Genomic DNA, 9554 nt, shown 5'->3' on the forward strand with positions numbered 1-9554 from the left:
GATGTATATTGAGCAGAGTTGAGGAAACTAAGCCTGGTGGTGAGGAACAATTTAAATCATAATTGGTCCTTATGTTGTCTTGGGCAAGTTACTTTCCCCCCTCATTTTTCAATTCCATGAAACAATCATTAGTACTTATTGAGCGCTCACTGTGTTTGGAAATACTGGACATAAAAACTGTGGTAATTATTAAGCACCTTGTTGAAGAACTATACTAAGCCCTGAGGTAGATTCAGTACCTGCAGCTCGGACACTATTCATGTCCCAGACAGTTAAGGCGGAGGGAAGACAGGTATTGAATTCCCATTTTACAGATGAGGAAACTAAGGACCAGAGAAGTTAAGTGTACTTAAGGACCACTGCCTGAGCTCTAATCTCCACTCCATTGCTGGACAGCTGTGTGACCATGGGCAAGTCGCTTAACTGCTCTCTGCCTCAGTTTCCTCATTTGTAAAATGGGGGTTAAATACCTACTCTTCCTCCTCTGTAGACTGTGCGTCCCATGTGGGGCAGGAATGATGCCTGACCTGATAATCCTATATCTACCCCACCGTTTAGCACAGGGCTTGGCACATAGTGCTTAACAAATACCATTATTATGATTATCAAAGCTCTGATTTTGTGCGGTGACTCCCATTTTTACTAAAGAAGTATAACGGTTTTCAGAGCAAAGTACCTGCGGAGTTTTGTACTGGGCTTCAGAAGGGTAGTGAAAGCCATAGGACTTATACACAATCACTTCCTGTCTTCCTGGTTTGAAAAATGAAAAAGGATACAAGGTTTTACACTCCCACAAATTGCTGACTGCACTTACCTCCAGGGTATCGATCAATTGATCAGTGGTATTCATTGAGCACCCACTGAGTGCTAAGCACAGTGTTAAGTACTTGCAAGCACATAAAGAAGACTTAGGTTTACTGTTCTCGAGAAGTTTATAGGGTAATGGAGGAGGGAGGCAGGCAGACACAACATTGTTCACTAATAGTGGAAGTAGAAGAAAGAACAAGGATACTGCAGGAAGTAAGAAATGGGGCTTAAATGCTGATTCTCCCTCCCTTAAGACTGGGAGCCCCACATGGGACAAGGACAAGTTAACAGGGAGAACGGGTATCAAATCGTATGAGGAAACTGAGGTGCAGAGAAGTTGTGATTTGCCCAAGCTCTTTTACTATTCTATTTATTGTGTTAATGATGTACATTTAGCTTTAATTCTATTTATTCTGATGACACCTGTCCACATGCTTTGTTTTGTTGTCTGTCTCCCCCTTCTAGACTGTGAGCCCATTGTTGGGTAGGGACCGTCTTTATATGTTGCCAACGTGTACTTTCCAAGCACTTAGTACAGTGCTCTGCACGCAGTAAGCACTCAATAAATACGATTGAATGGAAAGTTAAGCAGGTTGGACTTTCATCTTCCCCAGTGACTAAAGCAGTGTTTGACACATAGTAACTTGTCCTCTCCTACCTCACCTCCCTTCTCTCCATCTCCATCCCAGCCCACAAACTCCGCTTCTCTGGTGTCGCTAACCTCCTCACTGGGCCTCGTTCTCGCCTGTCCCACCGTCGACCCCCGGCCCACATCCTACCTCTGGCCTGGACTGCTCTCTCTCCTCGCATCTGCCACACTAGCTCTCTTCCCCTCTTCAAGGCCCTACTGAGAGCTCACCTCCTCCAGGAGGCTTCCCAGACTGAGCCCCCGCTTTTCCTTTGCTCCTCCTCCCTATCACCCCTACTACCTCCCTCTGCTTTACCCCCTTCCCCACCCCACAGCACTTGTACATATTTATTATTTTATTTATTTTCTTAAGGATGTGTACATATCTGTAATTCTATCTATTTTGATGTTATTGATGCCTGTCTACTTGCTTTATTTTATTGTCTGTCTCCCTCTTCTAGACTGTAAGCCTGTTGTTGGGTAGGGATTGTCTCTGTTGCCAAATTGAACTTTCCAAGTGCACAGTGCTCTGCACAGAGTAAGCTCTCAATAAATATGATTGAATGAATGAAAGTAACTGCTTAACAAATAGCACAATAATAATAACTGCAAGAAGTGTTATAAGTCAGGATGAAATAGGTGAAATAATCATTGAACATCCAAATAAAAATAGAAATAAGCAAGCAAAGACTGGGCAGGCAGTGTAGACTAGTGGATTGAGCAGAGGACTGGCAATCATGGGGCCCATGTTCGAATCCAGACTGAAACCCCCCTTTTTCCTCTGCTCTTCCTCCCCTCCCCACTGCCCCGACTCCCTCCCTCTGCTCTTCACCCTTCCCCTCCCCACAGCACTTGTCTATTTGTACATATTTATTACTCTATTTTATGAATGATGTGTATATATCTATAATTCTATTTATCTATTTTGATGACATTTACACCTTTTTACTTGTTTTGTTTTGTTGTCTGTTTCCCCCTTCTAGACTGTGAGACCATTGTTGGGTAGGGACTTTGTTGCCAAATTGTACTTTCCAAGTGCTTAGTTCAGTGCTCTGCACATAGTAAGTGCTCAATAAATACAATTGAATAATAATAATAATAATGGCATTTGTTAAGCACTTAGTATGTGCCAAGCACTACCCTAAGCACTGGGGTGGATACCCCACGTGGAGCCCACAGTCTTAATCCCCATTTTACAGATGAGGGAACTGAGGCACAGAGAAGTTAAGTGACTTACCCAAAGTCACACAGCTGACAAGTGATGGAGCAGGATTAGAACCCATGACCTCTGACTCCCAAGCCCATGTTCTTTCCAGTGAGCCATGCTGCTTCTCTACAGAGAAGCAGATAATTCTACAGAGAATGAATTCCAGCTCCAGCACTGCACAACCATGTAACTTTGGGAAAGTTACTTTACCTCTGTAGGCCTTAGTTTCTTCACCATAAAATGGGGAAAAGATCAGTCGTGACCCCCATGTGGAATTAATCAATCAATCAAATAATGCTATTTACTGAGTGCTTAATAAGTGCTGAGTAATAACAATAATAATTGGTAATTGTTAAGGGCTTACTATGTGCTATGCACTCTTCAAAGCTCTGGGATAGATTCAGGGAATCAGGTTGCCCTATGGGCGGCTCACACTTTTAATCCCCATTTTACAGATGAAGTAACAGAGGCACAGAGAAGTTAAGTGACTTACCCAAGGCCACACAGCAGACAAGTGGCGGAGCCAAGATTAGAACCCACGTCCCATGGTCTGAGTACCAGACTGTGTCTAGCCTAGTGGAAAAAGCCTGGGCCTGATAGTTAGAGGACTTGAATTCTAATCCCGGCTCTGCCACTTGCCCATTGTGTGACCTTGGGCAAGACATTTAACTTCTCTGTTTCTCTGTTTCCTCAACAGCAAAATGGGGATTCAATATCTGTTCTCCCTCCTACTTAGATGGTGAGCCCTATGCAGGGCAGGGACTTTGTCCAACATGATTATCTGGTATCTACCCCAGGGCTTAGAACAGTGCTGGACAAAGAGTAAGTGCCTAACAAATATAATAATAATAGTAGTAATAAAATCTACTCCAGGACTTGGAGACCAGTAAGTGTTTAATACATATTAATAGTACTTATTTGGCACACAAGGCCTAGGAGTCCAAGGGTCATGGGTTCTAATTCCAGCTCTGCCACTGGACTGCCGTATGACCTTGGGTAAGTGGGGCTCACATTCCAGTGTTCCGCTGGATTGTAAGGAAGGGAAACCCCAAGGATAAAACGTGAACGAGGGGAAGAAGCAGAAGCACTGAGAGTGAGGTCAGCTCCAAGATCAGCTTTGGATGGAAAGTAGCGGGTGAAAAGAGCAGGCACGTAATGTGGGGTGACCTTAAAGAGAACCCTGAAAAATCTAATAGTAATGAAAATAACAACTGCGGTATTTGTTAAGCCCTTTCTATGTACCAGGCACTGTACCAAGTGCTGTGGTGGATACCAGGAGATCAGGTTGGACAGTCCCTGTCCCACATGGGGCTCTCAGTCTTAATCCCATTTTATAGGTGAGTTAACTGAGGTCTAGAGAAGAAGTGACTTGCCCAAGGTCACAGAGCAGACAAGTGGCTGAGCCAGAATTAGAAGCCATGACCTTCGGATTCCCAGGCCCATGTTGGCTGACAAGTTCTGCGGGCTCAAAGACAGCTCCCGTGTTCCAGTGAATGCAAAGGTTCTGGAGTGAAGTGGGAAGGCGGGGGGACATGCTGGGATCTGTGGATTTCCACAAAGAAGTGCTTTGTGGATCCTTAGGATGCCATTATATCCTCCAACTTGGGGAATGTTTGTAGTCTGAAGGAGGTCTGAGGTGTCCAGGAGGTTGGGAGAGAGTGTGGTGATGTTGAGGTCATCATTGTCCACTGAGAAAAAAGTGGCCACACAAGGCTAAATCACCACGTCCCAAACCAAGTGGTCTGGGGAGTCAGTGGGGTAGACTGGAGGCTCTTGAAGACCGTGGTTTGATGTTGCCTAGTGAAAGAAGCACAGGACTGGGGGTCAGGAAATTTGGGTTCTAATCCCTGCTCTGTCACCTTTTTACAGTATTTGTTCATTCATTCATTCATTCAATAATATTTATTGAGTGCTTACTGTGTGCAGAGCACTGTACCAAGCATTTGGGAAGTACAAATCAGCAATATATAGAAACGGTCCCTACCCAACCACGGGCTCACAGTCTAGAAGGGGGAGACAGGCAACAAAACAAAAGTAAACAGAGAAGCAGTATGGCTCAGTGGAAAGAGCCCGGGCTTTGGAGTCAGAGGTCATGGGTTCAAATCCAGGCTCTGCCACTTGTCAGGTGTGTGACTTTGGGCAAGTCACTTAACTTCTCTGGGCCACAGTTACCTCATCTGTAAAATGGGGGTTAAGACTGTGAGCCCCCCATGGGACAACATGATCAACTTGTAACCTCCCCAGCACTTAGAACAGTGCTTTGCACATAGTAAGTACTTATTAAATGCCATTATAAAAAAAAGGGGTCAATGCCAGAATAAACAGAATTATAGCTATATACACTTCATTAATAAAATAAATAGTGTTATAAATATGTACAAATATACACAAGTGCTGTGAAGAGGGGAAGGGCATAGGGTGGTGGGGACAATGGGGAGGGGAGGAGGAGGAGAAGGAGGTAAGCACTTGCTATATGCCAGGCACTGTACTAAGTGCTGGGGTAGATACGAGATAATCAGGTTGGACCAGTCCGTTTTCCACATGGGGCTCACAATTTTAATCCCCATTTTACAGACAAAGTAACTGATGCACAGAGAAGTGAAATGACTTGGCCAAGGTCGCACAGCAGAAAAGTGGCAGAGCTGGGATTAGAACCCAGGTGCTTCTAACTCCCAGGCCCCTGTTTTCTTCACTAAACCATGCTGCTTCTCATTGATGACTTAATTAGCCATTTAATTTCTCTGTAGCTCAACGTCTTTTTATTTTTTAATAGTATTTGTTAAGTGCTTACTGAGTGTCATGCTCTGTACTAATCCTTGGGGGAGATACAACACTGGGGTAGAGAAGCAGCATGGCTTAGTGGAAAGAGCTTGGGCTTGGGTGTCAGAGGTTGTGGGTTCTAATCCTGGCCCAGCCACTTGTCAGTTGTGTGACTTTGGGCAAGTCACTTCACTTCTCTGTGCCTCAGTTACCTAATCTATAAAAATGGGGATTAAGACTGTGAGCCCCACTTGGGACAACCTGATAACCTTGTATCTCCCCCAGCGCTTAGAACAGTGCTTGGCACATAGTAATCGCTTAACAAATGCCATCATTATCATTAGACAAGATTCATTCATTCAATCTTATTTATTGAGCGCTTACTGTGTGCAGAACACTGTACTAAACACTTGGGAAGTACAAGTTGGCATCATATAGAGACGGTCCCTACCCAACAATGGGCTCACAGTCTAGAAGGGGGAGACAGACAACAAAACATGTATGCAGGTGTCAGAGTCATCAAAACAAATGGTTCTAATCACGCACACAGTCTCTGTCCCATGTGGAGCTCACAGCCTTAATCCTCATTTTACAGATGAGAGAACGGAAAGAGCAACTTGCTCCTGGTCAGTCAGAAGGCCAGTGACAGGACTGGAATTTGAACTTTTTCCTGTTTCTCTGTCTCTCTCAAAAGGACATAGAATTTTCCTATACCTGGTCTTCCACCCCAGCTGCAGCTGCACAAAGACCTCACACTTACACATAAAGGCCTTTATGGGATACAGATCTGACACACAGAAAGTGCTGGATAAATAATATTATGATGATGATGACTAAGGAATCATAACTCTCCCGTCCAGCCCTTGGAAGTCTCTGAAGTTCTGTCCAAGCCCTGGTAAAGCCAGCGCAGAAGTTGCCAGTTCTGTGTGGACTCAAGACCAGCACAGATGAAGTAATTTGTCTCCTTGAAACTCAGAGACCCAGAGAGGGACTACCCTCTGGACCCAGCATTGTTAAACACAAAAAAACAAAAAAAACCCCAATCAGTTGCTTCCCAATTTCTTCCCAATTAGCAGTGAAATGCTTAGAAGCTGTAAGAGAATCCTTCTGTCCTGCAAGTAATTTGTACTAACATTTAGTCATTTCCTGTCATTAACCATCATCCCAATCTGGCCCTGGGTTTCGTGCAAGGAACTCCCCTAAGGTCAACAGCTGAGTGTGGATTTGTTCTATGGTGTCCTGGCTCAAGGAAACATTGGATGGATGACAGAATCCCAAACTCTGGGATTTCCAGTGTGTCCCCCTCCCTCCCCAAGCTCCTTACTCCCTTGCACCGGCTGGCCTTTGCTGTCAGTCTATTTCATTTTTATGGTATTTGTTGAGCACTCAATAAGCGCCAAGCACTGTATTAAGCACCTGGTAGATGCAAGATAATCAGGTTAGATTCAGTTCCCGTTCCACATGCAGCTCGCGGTCGAAGGCGGAGGGAGAACAAATATTGAAACTCCGTTTTGCAGATGAGAAAACTGAGGCACGGAGAAGTTAACTTTATGTCCTTGGACATACAACAAGCAAACAGTGGCTTGTGTTTCCACCTCAGGCAAGCAGACTGTGGTGGTTTGTTTTTCCACCTCGGGGAAGCAGGAGCATAATAGCAGTAGTACTATTATTAGGTTTTTGTTCAGCTCTTTCTCGCATCAAGCACTGGGGTAGATACAAGTTAAGCAGGTTGGACACAGTCCCTGCCCCACATAGGACGCAGAATCTAAGTAGGAGGGAGAACAGGAATCGAATCCCCATTTTACAAATGGGGAAACTGAGGCAAGGAGAAGTTAAATGCCTTGCCCAAGGTCACCCAGAAAGCAATTGGCAGAGTCAGGTTTGGAACCCAAGTCCTCTGACTCCGAGGCCCATGCTCTTTCCACTAGGCCACACTTTTCTTTTTTATACTCTTTTCACAGAGTAAGCATTCAAAGTACCGTTGATTGCTTGAATACTCTCCCAAGTGCTTGGTACAGTATTATATAAGTGTTCAATAAATACGGATGATTGATTACTACGATGAGAAGTGATAAGACCAAAGGTTGGGGGAGGGAGGAGGGGTGGACGGTATTCTAGAATGTCATCTAGTTCACCCTAAATTATCCACCCCTGGAGAATGAGGCACCTATATGACCCTTTACCCTCTTCAACTGACATTTTTAATGCCAAGGATATGCCGGTGCTTTGAAGAGGCAGTGTGGATTGACTTCTAGTTTTTAAGAGAAGCAGCATGAATACAGCTTGGGCCTGAGAGTCAGAAGGAGCTGGGTTCTAATCCCTTATCTGCTGTGTGACCTTGGGGCAGTCACTTAACTTTTCTGTTCCTTAGTTACCTCATTTGTAAAATGAGGATTAAGACCGTGAGCCCCATATCGGACAGGGACTGTGTCCAACTTGATTAGCTTGTATCTGCCCCAGCACTTAGTAAAGTACCTGGTACAAAGTAAGTGCTTAAGAAATCCCCTCCCCACCAAAAAAAGTGATCCCTATTTTACAGATGAGGGAACTGAGCTGAGGTCCAGAGAAGTTAAGTGGCTTGCCCAAGGTCACACAGCAAAGTGGCGGAGCCAGGATAAGAACCCACGTCCTCTGACTGCCAAGCCCGTGTTCTTGCCACTAAGCCATGCCGCTTCTCAATTATTAATAATAATAATGATGGCAGAATTCATTAAGCATTTACTATGTGCCAAGCTGGGAGAGATACAAGATAGTTAGTTTGGACCCAGTCCTTGTCCTAAGGAAGGCTCCCAATCTAAGGGAGGGAGAATCTGATCGCAGGCTTCTGCTCTTTCCATCAAGCCACACTGCTTCAGCTCTCCCATCTCCCATTAACATTAAGCTGCCTTCAATCTGGCCATAAATAATAATAATTATGGTACTTGTCATTATTCATAATAAGAATAATGACTCACCTCCTCCAGGAGGCCTTCCCAGACTGAGCTCCCTCCTTCCTCTCCCCCTCCTCCCCCCCCCCATCCCCCCCGCCCTACCTCCTTCCCCTCCCCACAGCACCTGTATATATGTTTCTACCGATTTGTTACTCTATTGATTTTACTTGTACATATTTACTATTCTATTTATTTTATTTTGTTCATATGTTTCGTTTTGTTGTCTGTTTCCCCCTTCTAGACATCATAATGATGATGATTATTATTATCACACAAACTCCCCTACCATGATAAGGCCTCGATTCATAGGAGAGACAGCACTTCATCATCATCATCATCAATCGTATTTATTGAGCGCTTACTATGTGCAGAGCACTGTACTAAGCACTTGGGAAGTACAAATTGGCAACATATAGAGACAGTCCCTACCCAACAGTGGGCTCACAGTCTAAAAGGGGGAGACAGAGAACAAAACCAAACATACTAACAAAATAAAATAAATAGAATAGACATGTACAAGTAAAATAAATAAATAAATAAATAGAGTAATAAATATGTACAAGCATATATACATATATACATGTGCTTTGGGGAAAGGAAGGAGGTAAGATGGGGGGGATGCAGAGGGGGACGAGGGGGAGAGGAAGGAAGGGGTTCAGTCTGGGAAGGCCTCCTGGAGGAGGTGAGCTCTCAGCAGGGCATTGAAGAGAGGAAGAGAGCTAGCTTGGCGGTTGGGCAGAGGGAGGGCATTCCAGGCCCGGGGGATGACGTGGGCTGGGGGTCGATGGCGGGACAGGCGAGAACGAGGTACGGTGAGGAGATTAGCGGTGGAGGAGCGGAGGGTGCGGGCTGGGCTGGAGAAGGAGAGAAGGGAGGTGAGGTAGGAGGGGGCGAGGGGATGGACAGCCTTGAAGCCCAGGGTGAGGAGTTTCTGCCTGATGCGCAGATTGATTGGTAGCCCCTGGAGATTTTTGAGCACTTACGTCCATATCCGTAATGCATCTTCATATTAATGTCTCCCTCTCTCTAGACTGTAAGCTCATCATGGGCAGGGAATGTGCCTGTTACATTGTTATGTTGTACTCTCCCCAATGCTTAGCACAGTGCTCTGCACACAGTAAACACTCAATCAATATGATTGATTGATTTCATCTTCATCAGCATCGTCATCGCTAAGCGGCAGCTCTGACTTATCACCGAACAACTTCTCTTCAGCCAGTCC

The sequence above is a fragment of the Tachyglossus aculeatus genome, chromosome 3, assembly GCF_015852505.1.
Source record: "Tachyglossus aculeatus isolate mTacAcu1 chromosome 3, mTacAcu1.pri, whole genome shotgun sequence".
NCBI lineage: Eukaryota > Metazoa > Chordata > Mammalia > Monotremata > Tachyglossidae > Tachyglossus > Tachyglossus aculeatus.